This window comes from Castor canadensis, chromosome 1, assembly GCF_047511655.1.
Source record: "Castor canadensis chromosome 1, mCasCan1.hap1v2, whole genome shotgun sequence".
NCBI lineage: Eukaryota > Metazoa > Chordata > Mammalia > Rodentia > Castoridae > Castor > Castor canadensis.
In genome coordinates this window covers 114,633,844-114,647,576 of record NC_133386.1, presented here as the reverse complement: position 1 = coordinate 114,647,576, position 13,733 = coordinate 114,633,844, and the positions used below count along the sequence as shown (strand labels likewise).

At 36.4% G+C, this 13,733-nt stretch overlaps 1 pseudogene; it reads right to left on the bottom strand.

The window, feature by feature from the left end:
* Positions 1-2,320: 2,320 nt before the first annotated feature.
* LOC109679540 (deuterosome assembly protein 1-like) overlaps positions 2,321-13,733 on the bottom strand; it is a 67,735-nt pseudogene continuing 56,322 nt past the window's right edge.

The following is a 13,733-nucleotide window of genomic DNA, read 5'->3' as shown; positions in this document are numbered from 1 at the left end:
GAAGAAGACTACAGAAGATGGAAAGATCTCCCATGCTCATGGATTGGTAGAATCAACATTGTGAAAATGGCCATACTACCAAAAGCAATCTATCTACATGTTCAATGCAATCCCCATCAAAATTCCAATGACATTCTTCACAGATATAGAAAATCAACCCTAAAGTTCATATGGGAGCACAGAAGATCCTGGATTAGCCAAGGCAATACTGAGCAAAAAGAGCAATGCTGGAGGCATCACAATACCTGACTTCAAACTATACAACAGAGCCAAAGCAATAAAAACAGCATGGTACTGGCACAGAAACAGACATGAAGATCAATGGAACAGAACAGAGGACCCAGACATAAGTCCACTCAGCTACAGTCATCTGTTTTTTTGACAAAGGAGCCCAAAACATACATTGGGAGAAAAACAGCCTCTTCAACAAATGGTGCTGGGAAAACTGGATGTCTGTATACAGAAAACTGAAACGAGTTCCCTTTCACCCTATACTAGCATCAATTCAAAGTGGGTCAAAGATCTTAAGGCATGAAATTTTTTGAAAAGAAAGATTATGAAAAACACTGGAACATATAGCCATAGGCAATAACTTCCTGAATAGAACTCAAATAGCCCAGCAATTAAGAGAAAGGTCAGCAAATGGAATTACATGAAATCTAAGTTTCTGCACAGCAAAGGAAAGTCACCAGACTGAAGAGAGCCCACACAGTGAGAGAAAATCTTTTACAGCTCTGTAACTGAGGAGAGATTAATAACCATACTTTATAGGGAGCTCAAAAAACTAAACTTCCAAAAAATCAATGACCCAATGAGGAAATGGGCAAATGAACTAAACCTAACCAAGGTACACTGTAATATGAAAATGTCACAATGAAACCCCTGTACAACTAACATATGCTAATAAAAATCTTTTTAAAATAATGAAAACCATGGTTCAAAGAAAGCTGGCATTAAGTGGAATGCTGAATTAGTGATTTAAAACTAGTTTTCCTAGGGACTTGATGCAATGATTCACAGGGGCAAATCAATCCACTATTAGTCCTAGATGCACTCCACACCTATGTTTTTTTGTCTCTTCTAAGTTCTAATTAAACTGTAGCCTAGATCTTTATTTCAGCAAACATTTTTCATCCATTATATATCACATAAATTTCTTCATTGTTTCCATTTGCAATAGGGACATAAAAAGAGGGCTATTAAGAGTGGTTCAAGTTGTAGAGCACCTGCCTAGCAAGCATGAGGCCCTGAGTTCAAACCCCAGACCCCAGTACCACCAAAAAAAAAAGAAAGAAGGGACATGAAAAGAATTTATGGACAGCCCTTTTCCTAAATGTACCTTTTCTTCCCACCTTCTAAAGATAACACTGAAAAAATATTTCATTTTCTTCATGTGCAGGCTAAATATTAGTAAATAACTTATAAGTGACATTAATCCCATTATTTTCTTCACGTGGGGCTTTGTGGGTTCACTCAAAGCTTTTCTTCACGTGGGGCTTTGTGGGTTCACTCAAAGCCATGCTTGGTGTCTGTTCACCATCTGCTTACTTATAAAAAGTGACACTGGGAAGTAATAAGAACTAGGGCCAGGAATCAGAAAGCAGGGTATCCTTTCTGACTGTCTTGCTTGCCATGACTCTGAATATTAACCGCCCTGGTTCCCAGATCAAGGATACTGGCCTTACTGACTTCACAGGTTTGTTTTAGTTTAAAAGAATAATGCTATGTTAGATTTTATGGGATAAGTGTTTGTGTCCTCTCAAAATCACAACCCTCAGGGGATGGCATTAAGATGTCAGATCTTTAGGAATTAAGTAGGTCATTGGGGGGAGCCCCCATAAATGTAATGGATTAGTGTCCTTATAGTAGAGATAACTTTTTTCTCACCATCATGTGGGAATACAGTAAGAAAGTGTGTTTCTCCAGCCAGGAACTGGGCCTCACTAGACACCAGCTCAGCTGGTACCTTGATCTTAGACTTCCCTTCCTCCAGAAGTGTGAGAAATGAATGTCTGTTGTTCAAGCCACAGCGTTCATGATATTTTTGTTATAGGAACCTAAATTAAGAAGACCTTTGCAAACATCAAGAGCTATAAATACACATGCCTGTGTCACCTAAAGTGAATAATACTCTTATTTTTAACATGAAAATGATGCTTTTTATCTGAAGGCATTTTAACTCTTTCAGTATGTTGAGATTGTTTTTTTTTTTTTTAAAGAAAGAAAATGATGAAAGCTGTAAGATTTACCTTGAATTTTCACAATCTCCATATAGTTGGCTATATATACCATTTTCAAAGAAAGAATAGAATATTGAATATCATTCTTGTATATTTGTAACTTTAATTTTATTGTTCACTATGCCATCCTGTTACTGTTCTATACAAACAACATTTATATTTTGAGTCCATTGAACTTTGCATTTTTTCATTGTATTAAAAACAGAGGTGATTACAAAAGAGAATTAGCAACAGTAATGGTTTATATTTATTTTAACTTGTTCACATCCATAACGCGATTAGCACTAACACGGAAACATCAATGTCTGACACGTGTATCTTAAGTGTGTACATTGTGCATTCCACACCTTTCAGAAATTAAAACAGACATTGCAAGTGCATGTAAAAGTAAACCTATGTCTTTTTCCTAAATGAACTCCTAGTATGGTTACATAGTTCAAAATATTTAAATTTTTTCATTAAAAAAGTCCTTGAGTTTCACACCTAATACAACTGAGCTGTACTTGGTTCCCTTGTATTCTGGGCACAGCACTTCCCTTATCCTCATCTTGAGTTGCTGCAGAGGAAATGGGTTTCTAAATGATTTGAGTGGAAAAAAACCCTGCATTTTTAATTCAAACTGTTCTTCATTGGACTGGAAGAAAAAAGTCTTTTTTGGAATAGTCATGTTTATTTTATAATAACTCTACAGCAGAACTTAGCATGTGAATGCAGAAATTCAAACGGCTTTATCAAACAAAATACTTACTATTTTCTAGCTGCCTTACAGAAATTACTCAAGAAAAGAGAACAAAATTTTTCAGTTTCATGAATCAGCTTTGTAAATATTTTGCCAGAGCTTTTTATCTTTGGGTGGGGGAAGCAAACAAAAAATGTTAAAAGCTCATATATGTCTATTTTGTTTTAGTTTGGTGTATTTATTAAGAGTAAATTCTGTATGTCTTTGCAGTTCATCAATATGTGTATTTAGAAGTCTTTCAAGTTCTTTTGCTCGCTTCTCTTCTTTCAGAAGGAAATGTTGTGCAGCCATCGAAGCTGGGAAGGACATATCTGGGGGAGACTGAGGAGAGAATGAAAAACAACAAAACAGTGAGATTACTACAGAGCCTCTAAAACTCTTTGTGTTCCCAGGCGGCCTTCATCCCTGACGTTGTCAACTCTGCAGCTGTTAATGATAATAATGTCTTCAGCTGAGCTCTTATCAGTGTAATGTCACTGCTAATGAAATCCTCAAGGAGCTAAGAGAGACATCACAGCACCAGTACATTAAAAAGCTCCAGAAATGAATATGGTAGTGGCCAACTACAAATGCAGGGGCAAAATAATCACCAGGGAACCTGCTTAAAACATGCCCTACTAACTTGAAAAGCCTCTGATTCTCATCTGAAAATAGGTAACTGCAAAAAGCTAAAGTAAAGATTATAGATGGATTGGGTAAAGGTGGTTCATGTGGATTGGCTTAATGAGGGGGTTTTATACTTGGAGTTATCCATTAAGGAAGGCGGGCTGCATAACATAATTCAGGTGTAAAAGTGGCTCTGTTGTAGGAAGGGCTGCAACATTGGGATATATCTTATTTGTCTATTAGAGTTGACAATATCTGAGTGACAATTCCACCCATACTGGTGATGTGCAATTTAACTGTCTGAGACCTGTTTTTATGGGATTGCCATCCAAAAATAAGGAGGGGAAAGGAAGTCCTGGTATGAAGTTCCAAGCAGGCACACAGCACTCAGCTTATCCCTGCCACTCCATGAAAAGAAAAAAGAAAAATCTGTGACTATGTAATAAAGGACAGTATTTGATCACCTTATAATCCTTCATTTAAAAATTATTATTTTTTAAAGTTGGGGAAATTTGTGCTGTAACTTTCCAGTTCTGTGATCTCTTGACTCCCCTTTAATTTTTTATTTTGTTAGGCTTTATGGTCACCTTTGTAGAGAGGTGAACCTTGTCATAAGGGGATTTAGTTCACAGTGTGGCCCCTGCCAAAATTAGAGACCATGGCACTGATAATGGAGTCCTGCACATTCATCCAAGTGGTAGTCCCAACTGTGGCTGCTGTGTCAGGTTCAGCATAGTCACTGGAGTAGAATTTCCCAGCCTGGGTACGTGGGATACAGCTGTAACTCTAGAAAATGCATTCTTTCTAGTAACCAATACACAGATGGTCAGAAGTAGTCAGCATTCACATGGAGTGGACAACAGCACACACCATGGTCTTGCCCAACCTGATGTTAATGATGTTGTCAGAACCAACTCTGGAGGCACCTGGACCCTTGGATATTCCGTCATACTGACACTAACATCATATGGATGAGGCCCCATGAGCAAGAAGTGGCAAATATGTCAAAAGCTCCAGAGCGTGAAAGATAAATGCCACAAAAGATTTCAGGGTATGACCCCTTGTTTTTAGGCCATGTCAGGACATCTAAGTAAAGACAAGTGAATGAACTTTGAAAATATTCTACCCTTGGTTAGAGTAATATAATTCAGGTTTTTTTTAAGCAATCCTAGAACAAGAAAGGGCTCCACAGTGGGGTCAGGATAGATTTTAGTAATCTTGCTATTTGGGTCAAATGATGTGGTAGATCCCATACTAGAAGAATCTTTACTAGGGACAAATGCCTTGTGGAATGCTGTACTTTCCAGTGGGTAAGTTGTATCATGAATGCTTAAGATCTAGAGCAAGGCAATGCTGCCTGCAGCTGAAACCTGAACAATATTTGCAAAATAGTTCTTGCCATGCTGTTGAGTACTGGTTGAGACAGAGCATCTATCAAGTCAACAGGATAACTTGGTACAGCTTCTGTTCTTGCCCCCTCGTGGAAACTATGCATGGAACACAACAGCAGGGTTTCCTTTTCACCAAAAGTAATCTAATTTTTGTTGCTGTCCAAAGTCTGGGCTGCTTACAATAGAAAACACAGCTGAGCTACTGAGATGCACCACCTCTCAAGGATACCAAACAGCCTCCCAATGGCAGCTCAACTCCATCAGGTCCCTCACACCCTGGAAAGGGCAACAATGTACCTTCATCAGAAGTGACCTACATTCTATGGACTGGCTTTTTCTGCATGTAGGGTCTTGGCCGGCACCATCGTGTGAGGGCTCACAGAGAGACTCGGCTCACAAAGAGGTCACCATGTGAAGGCTCAGAGGGATCCTGCTAAATAGCAAAGGAATCCACTTTATAGTTGACTAATGATCCTAAAATCCTAAGACCATCTGATGTTAGACTAACAGAGTAGTTCACAGCTTATCACTGTTTTTTCAACTGCTTGACAGAAATCTTGTAAAGATCCAAATCAATAAGAATAGAATAATCCAATAGAAAATTAGACAAGGAGATTGAACAGACATATTACAAAGAAGGCTATCAAAATGGCCAATAAACATAATATGGAAATGTGCTCAGCCTCATTAGTCACTAGAGAAATATGAATTAAACCACAATAGGATCTTATTATGCACTGATCATAATGGCTAAAATAAAAAAGATCAGTAACAAGAAGCTTTAGAAAAATACAGGAAAACTCCTGTATGCTACTTGCTAGTGTATTCACTGGCTCAAATAGGAAAACTGTCTGGCCATACCTCTTAAAGCTGAGATACATATCATATGACCTAGTGATTCCACTCTTAGATATATGCTCAATAGAAATGTGTACACGTGTACCAAATGACATGTATGAGAATATTTTTAGAAGTATTACTTGTAACAGAGCCCAAACTAGAAATAACTTAAAAGTCCGTCAAAAGCAGAATGAATAAATTATAGTACCTTTGTGTGAACTATTTGTGTACAATGGAATACTAAAGAGACTCAAAACCCAATAAACTACAGCCAACTATAATGGAAATATAAAACATCACAGGTGATGATGAATCTCGGAAACAGTGTTAAGTAACAGAAGTCAGACACAAAAGCATACATGCAGCATTTGCAGTGTGTAAGGCAACTGACTGATGACGTTCAGTCTTGACAGGAAGGGGCTGAGTGGGGCTTGAGAGTGCTGGTCATGTCCTCTACATTACCCAGTGGTAGCTGCACTGATGTGTTTCCTTTGTGATGACTCATCAAGCTGCTTGTTTATGATCTGCACACTTCTGTATGTAAGTCCAAGTCAATAAAAAGGTACTTTTAAGCAGAAACAAAAAGCTATTTGCAGCTCCTTAAAATGCAGGCGTGTTTCGAACACTGCATTTTTAAAAAGCATCACCAATGATTCTGTCCTGCACTGGAGATTAATAACCACTGGCTGAAATACTTCAGAAAATGTTATGTTTCTTTTCATCTTATAGACAGATATGGCCAAATGATTCACAGACCCATCTTAGAATCCTACTCAAGAAGTGACTTTTGGTAGTACTAGGGTTTGAACTCAGGGTCTTATACTTGCTAGGCAGGCCCTCTATCACTTGAGCCATGCTTAGCCGTGTTTTGTATTGGTTATTTTTCAAGTTTTTGCCCTTGGGCTAGCCTCAGACTTAGATCTTCCTACCTATGGCCACAGCTGGGATGACAGGGGCATGCCACCATGGTCAGTTTATTGGTTAAGATGGAGTCTCACTAATTTTTTGCCTAGACTGGTCTTGAGTAGGGATGAACCACCGAATCTGGCCAAGAAATTAACATTTTTTTTTACTGGGACTGGGGTTTGAACTCAGGGCTAAAGTGGGTGCCCTACGGCTTAAGCCACACCTCCAGTTCATTGTGCTCTGGTTATTTTGGATGCGGGGTTCTTGTGAACTATTTGCCCGGGCTGGTCTCAAACAGAAATCATCCTGATTTCAGCCTCCTACGTAGCTAGGATTATGGGCATGAGTCACTGGTGCCTGGCAAGAAATAACATTTTTAAACTACTATGTACATCATTATGTTGGTGTCAGTGTAAAAGTAATCAATGCTAAAAGGGAAAATACAGCACAGCAACTCACCGGAGGAAATACTTCATCAGCAGCAATAGAGGACTTGCCATTTCTTTGGTTTGAAATATCAAAGGTGACAATGGAGGAGTTGCACTGCTATTTGGCTCGCAATCTTGGCTAAGTCTAAAAGAGAGGAATTGTTGTCACTGTTGCTACCAAGGACACATGTTTGTTTATTAGCTGAGGTTTTTAATTTTTTTGAAGTCTAAGGAGGATGAAACACAGCAAAACATCGGGCTTGTTATCTGGGTGTTTCTTTGAAAATGACCTTCCTGAGTAATTTCTGCTTCACTTAAAAGACTTAGAATGGCAAAGGATGCAGTCAACCTGGTAATTTTTAAAGATATTCTGCTTATCCTTATTGCACTTGATTGCTCCCCCTTCTGTTTTAATTTTGTATCTCTTGGTCTTTAAATACCTGCAGTAAATTTCAGAGAAATCTCAAAACAGTTAAGACCACTGGAACTGACAGTTCTAAACAGATACTTTTGTTGTTGTTGTTCCCCATTGTACTTCACTGGCTTTCTTAACAGAATTATACTTTTTGATGCTGAAACAGTTCTTCCTATAATAACTTTTATATGGATTAATAATTTATAGGGTGCTTTTGATTTACATCATTTCATAAGTTCCTCCACTAATAAGTTGTGTGCAGTTGATTTTATCCCCCTGTGACATTAATTTTTTCACTTATAAGAAAGAGGTTGTTATGAGAGTTGAATGAATTACATATGTAAAAATGCGTAGAACATAATGTCTGGCACATATTTAGCACTGAATAAAGATTAGGTGTTATGTCTAAACTCATTTGATTTTTTTTTTTTTAGCAGTACTAGGGTTTGAACTCAGGGCCACTCCACCAGCCCTTTTTTGTGAAAGGTTTCTTAGAGACAGGGTCTCTTGAACTATTTGCCTGGGCTGGCTTCCCTATCTTCCTGATCTCTGCTTCCCGAGTACCTAGGATTATAGGTGTGAGTCACATTTGATCTTTTTAAAAAACTGTTTTGCAGTACTGAGGTTTGAACTCAGGGTTTCTAGCTTGCGAGGCAGTTACTCTACTACTTGAGTCACACCTCCAGCTCACTTGATCTTCATTAATAACTCAAACAAGGTAGATGTTATATTAAAAAGTTAGCTTATTTATTCCATCATTTACATTTTAAACAAGAATTGCTAGGAAGTGATGATTTTGGACTCAAACCTGTTTTCTTGACTTCAAACTCTACAATTAGTATGAAAGGCATAGTATGGAATTTATTGTTTGTGTTAAAACAGGGTAGAAGGTAAGACTAAAAAAAGCCAATCAGTGAAATTTTTAATTTTGATTTGCTGACCAGACAAATGCATAATAAAACAAAGAAACAAGTCAAATTACCCTAAAATTTTAGGAAGAAGTCCTAACAACATGGGCTGTTTGGGATTAAATAAGTATCTTTTATGAAAGTGGGGCTCACATTTAATCAAATTAACAAAGGCCACAAAACATTAAAATCTCTTTAATAATCTAGATTCCCACACGTATCAACATTTCCAAAGTCTTCTATTTTAATTTGACACATTGAAAAAAATACACAGAAGACTTCTCTGTTTTTACCCAAAAACCAATCTATATAGACTTGTTTCTTATTATGCAAACACTTTCAAATCTGTGCGTACAAATAGCAGTAAATTTAAGTGAGGTATCCATAAATTAGTACACAAAAACAAGTACTACATGGTTCCATTTTTTACCTGTCTTGAAAAAAATCTTTTCCCCTTTCTTCCTAACCATAATTACCATGGAAACAGAACAGCAAATGACACTGAATTTTATTTCAGTAAGATGAAATGTATCACAATTCAAATAGAATGATAACAATTGAATAGTACACCTGCATATAATCTCTAGCTGAACCTTTTAATTTCAGTGAGACTACTATCTACACTTCAGAGCACAGTGGGAAAAACAAGATAATTAAAGAAGTGAATCGAGAAATATGTTATCTCTTTGTAATCTCAATTATAGAGTGATTCAGGCAAAGTATTATTTGTTCTAAATTATCTAAATAATTATCTCAATTATCCATTTTGCTATGGATGTGTACAGTTTTATGGTGTTAATTACTAAAGTTTATATAGGAACATTCTTTTTATTATAACATCAATAAAATAACAAGATTGAAAGGAAAGACTACTTTTGTTTCAAATCATCTTTATACCTGAAAAATTCTTCTTCCTAGAATATAGCTATTCAAATACTTCATAAAACCATCTTCATAAAATGCTACATATATCAGTTTAAAAGCTACCTTAAAAATTATTTCACTGGGTTTAATATCCCCTAACTGAAAAGCTATCTATTCAGTTAGCTTTTCCATAGGTCCTACTTCAACTTCAAAGCCCTTGCTAGATTTGCTTTGCTGGGAAGCAGAACCCGCCTACCTGAGACAGGAGTCAGTGCTGCAGTGTTCAGTGTTCTTGCCCCAGTGTCTTTCCCCTGGGCTATGGGATGATGTCCTCAGCGCAGAACATATCTCATCACAAGCCTACAACCTCTCAGCCTGCTATGTTTTGCTCCTTATTGGGCAATACTACAGCACAGAATTTTCTCAGCATGCTTTTGACTTCCTGAAAGTCTACTCATTCTTTTGCAAGGGCTCTTACAAGTGGTTACGATAAACCTACTGATTTTGTGGCTTTTTAGTATTGGAAAATTTTAATTTATTAGCTTCATCAAAGCAATTTTAATGATTAATGTTTGTGATTACTCCAATACATCATGATATAACTTTTCAAACTATAAATTTAAATATGAATGTTATATAGACCAACTCTATTGCAAAATAAGAAAAATTAAAATTAGTTGTACATTAGTAGTTTTACATACCACTACTCTAAATTAGCTTATAAATTATCCTGAAACTTCAAAACTAACTTTTAAGAATAATACTTGAAACATCCTATCATAGTGCAGTTCCAGTATACTGGAAAATAAATGCTTTGGAACACTCTAAAATGCTTCACATTTTATGTGAGTGAACATTAAAAACTTATCACAGGAGTGAAAAACAATAAAAATTAAGAGTGAACAAAAGATTATTTAAATAATGTGGTACACAAATTTTTCTCAGGCAAAAACAAGAATTTGTAGACTTTAAAATTTCGTGCATTTTTGCCTAAAAGGTTTTTCCTTAAAATAGTTTTAATAAGACTTTATTGCATTAGCTATTGACATGGAAAGATGACTTTTATTTTCTGATTGATTTATGCCTTTTACAATTTGACTTCACTGAGCTGTGAGGAGAGGGAAAGAAAGATTTCATTTTTCACTTGCTAAGATTAAGAGGTGTCTGCTTTATGGTCCTCCACCGTAGGGTCCATAGTGGCCTTACATCTCAAAAACTCTTCCCGCAGTGGGCTTTACATGGTAATAATTTATTCAGAACAGCTGAAATGATGTTTCTTTTAAAAACCAGGTCACTGGCAAACACTGAAATCAGATGAGGCATTAAAACAAATTTAATGAAGGTTTCAACAAATGAAGCTGGCAGGACACAAGCTCTGCAGCAGGAGTAGCCATCTAAACTGCTTATTAAGGTGGTCTCCTGCTGTGCATTCTACCACTTATGCTGCTGTCTGTCTCCTACTGTCTTGGTTTGTTAGGCACTTTTAACACATTCTGTACTGCCTGACAAAGAGAAAAAAGGGGGCAACTGAAACAAGAAAAATACTACTTAAAAAAATAAAAGACAGAGTAACTGTGTCTTTGCTTGAATAATATCACCTGCTAGCTATGTCATCTAACTTTGAGTTACCTTCGCAAGGCTACAGGAAGCAATGTTCTGTACCCTCAGTGTGTTCAGCACTGACTGCCTCCCTCTCACATGGGAACCATGAGAACTGGAAGTAGAGAACACTTTGCAAAGCGTTTATTCTATGTCAGACCATATATTCTTACACTGATATCAAGATCACACTCCTTTGGAAAGGTTTTCAGTTGGGTTGGCTAATCAACATGAGCACATTTGCCAGAGAACTGGTCTGGGGCTGTGGCCCAAGCGTCTCTTCCATTCTCCCCACAACCTTCTTCCCTTCCTTAGCACCTGAAAAGGAGTTATTAATTTAGCACTTTGAATAGTTGTTTCAAGTAGCAGACTTGAATCTGTCTTCTGACACATATGGACTCAGATGGTCAAAGAGGAGAGCAGATCTGTAGCCACAGGAATGTGGAACAGACATTTTTCTGTATTTCTTGTGGACTTTGGGTTTATCCTGAAGAACTAGGCATGCTTAGTTACCCAGATGAGCCAGGTATCACCTTCCCCCACATGACTATCCTTGAGGAAATGTCAGACTCAGCCTTTAGTCCATTCACCAAAATATACATTTTAGGTACTATGAGTTGTTAAGGAGTTATTGCTATAATCATACTTTAGAATAGTATCAATAATAATCTATTTTACATGAATTTTCTCCGACAAAGCTCCGTATAATTACTGTCCTTATTTGTTAAGATAGGAAATTGAGGGTGATGAGGGTTAAGCCAATTCCCAAGGTTGTAGATATGAATTCTTTTATATGAAAATAGTACGTAAGGCTTCTCATGCTAAGTATTTTGAGTTTCTGAGGAAGACTTGCATTGAAGTTGGGTCTGGGCTCTTTAATTCACCTTTTCTGAGCACAAAAGAAGGTTAATAACTCTGATATTGAGTAAGTGGGGAAGTGCTACATACAAACTCACAACATAAATTACTAATGACTGAAAATCTGTGGTAAAGAAACTTGTTTGTTTTGTTGAGTGTTTTCTAAGTTTGGTTTAATAGTGAAAGGCCTGTAGAGACAGTTCTGACTCCATAAATCGTTTATTAAAATTGAGTCAATTAGCCTATTTTATGGTTCACATATTTACTTAGAATTTGAACTAAGACATTTTAAAGAACATGGGATCAAAATGGACAATAGACATTGATTTCTCATAAACTATGCTCAGAAAAAAACCTCTTTTTAACAACCATACATTTCTTCCCTATGAAGTGATCAACAAGTTTGTTATCATGGCTAGAAGATCAATATATACTATATACATTATTGAGGATAAGTCAGAAGTGACATCTTCCCATACTTTCTATTTGTTTGAACAGTATGTCCAACATATTAAATTATAATTTTCTCTGTTACTAGGGCATAAGAAGTAAGATTGTTTATCTCTATACCACATCAGCTTGCAAGAATGATCTGAGGTGACTAACAAACTAAGTTCCATGTAACATTCCACCCACCTCAGACGTAGCAACATCTTGAAAGCTACTGACAACACAAATTTCTTATAAAACATGTACCTGGGCTACTGCATTATCACTATAAAATAAATTTAAAACTGTAAAATATGTAGTCATAATTTGAATTGCTTAAAAATAAATGTCAATTTAAAGTTTTTAAACTTCTTCCCTGTATAATGGAGCTATCTTACCTATCTTCATTTTTTTCCACTTTTATTTGGTTTTGATAGGCATATCTTCCTGTTTCTTCATAGGTGTTTTGATTAGACCATGATGATTTTCCATTGACATGTATTTTGCAAGATCATTTTGGAGCCTTTCATTCTCATATTCCAATTTGTTAATAGATGTATGCCTTGAATGTTCCCTGTTAGTGAAGTCCATACTCTAGAGAATAAAATGAATTATCACTGAATAAATGAACGCTTATATATGATGCACATTTTCTGTGTGTATACAGCACTGCCCATGACCAATACAAAAAAGGTTACACAACATATTATTGTTCTGTATAATAAATGGGACAGATTAAAAAATTTTTGTGTCTGTAAGGTATCTTCTAGTGTGGATTAATGAAAATAACATATCTCAACTTTATAACAATATTTTTATTAAAATAATTCATACCATTACAGAAAATATGGAACATTAAGAACAAAAAATTCCATACTATTCCCACTCAGTGATAAGTGCTATTAATATGTATATTTATATCTTTCTAGTCTTTTTTCCATTCATAGAAAATACAATCAAGAAAATGTCAGTATTATAAAATACAAGTACTTATGAAATCATAACCAATATATAAATGCCAACATGAAATATGGATAGGTATAAAATTATAACCAGGCTAGGCAAGGTACATGTCTATAATCCCAGCTATGTGGAAACAATGGTAGGAAGACTAGGTCTGAGACCAGCCCAGGCAAAAAGTGCGAGACCCTATCTGAAAAATAACTAAAACAAAAAAGGATGGGTGGCACCAGATGTAGAGCTCTTGCCTACCAAGCACAAAGGTGCTAATAACAAAGGACTAATAACAAGAATATACAGGGAACTTAAAAAACTAAATTCTCCCAAAACTAATGAACCAATAAAGAAATGGGCAGGTGAACTAAACAGAACTTTCTCAAAAGAAGAAATTCAAATGGCCAGAAAACACATGAAAAAATGCTCACCATCTCTAGCAATAAAGGAAATGCAAATTAAAACCACGCTAAGATTCCACCTCACCCCTGTTAGAATAGCCATCATCAGCAACACCACCAACAACAGGTGTTGGCAAGGATGAGGGGAAAAAGGA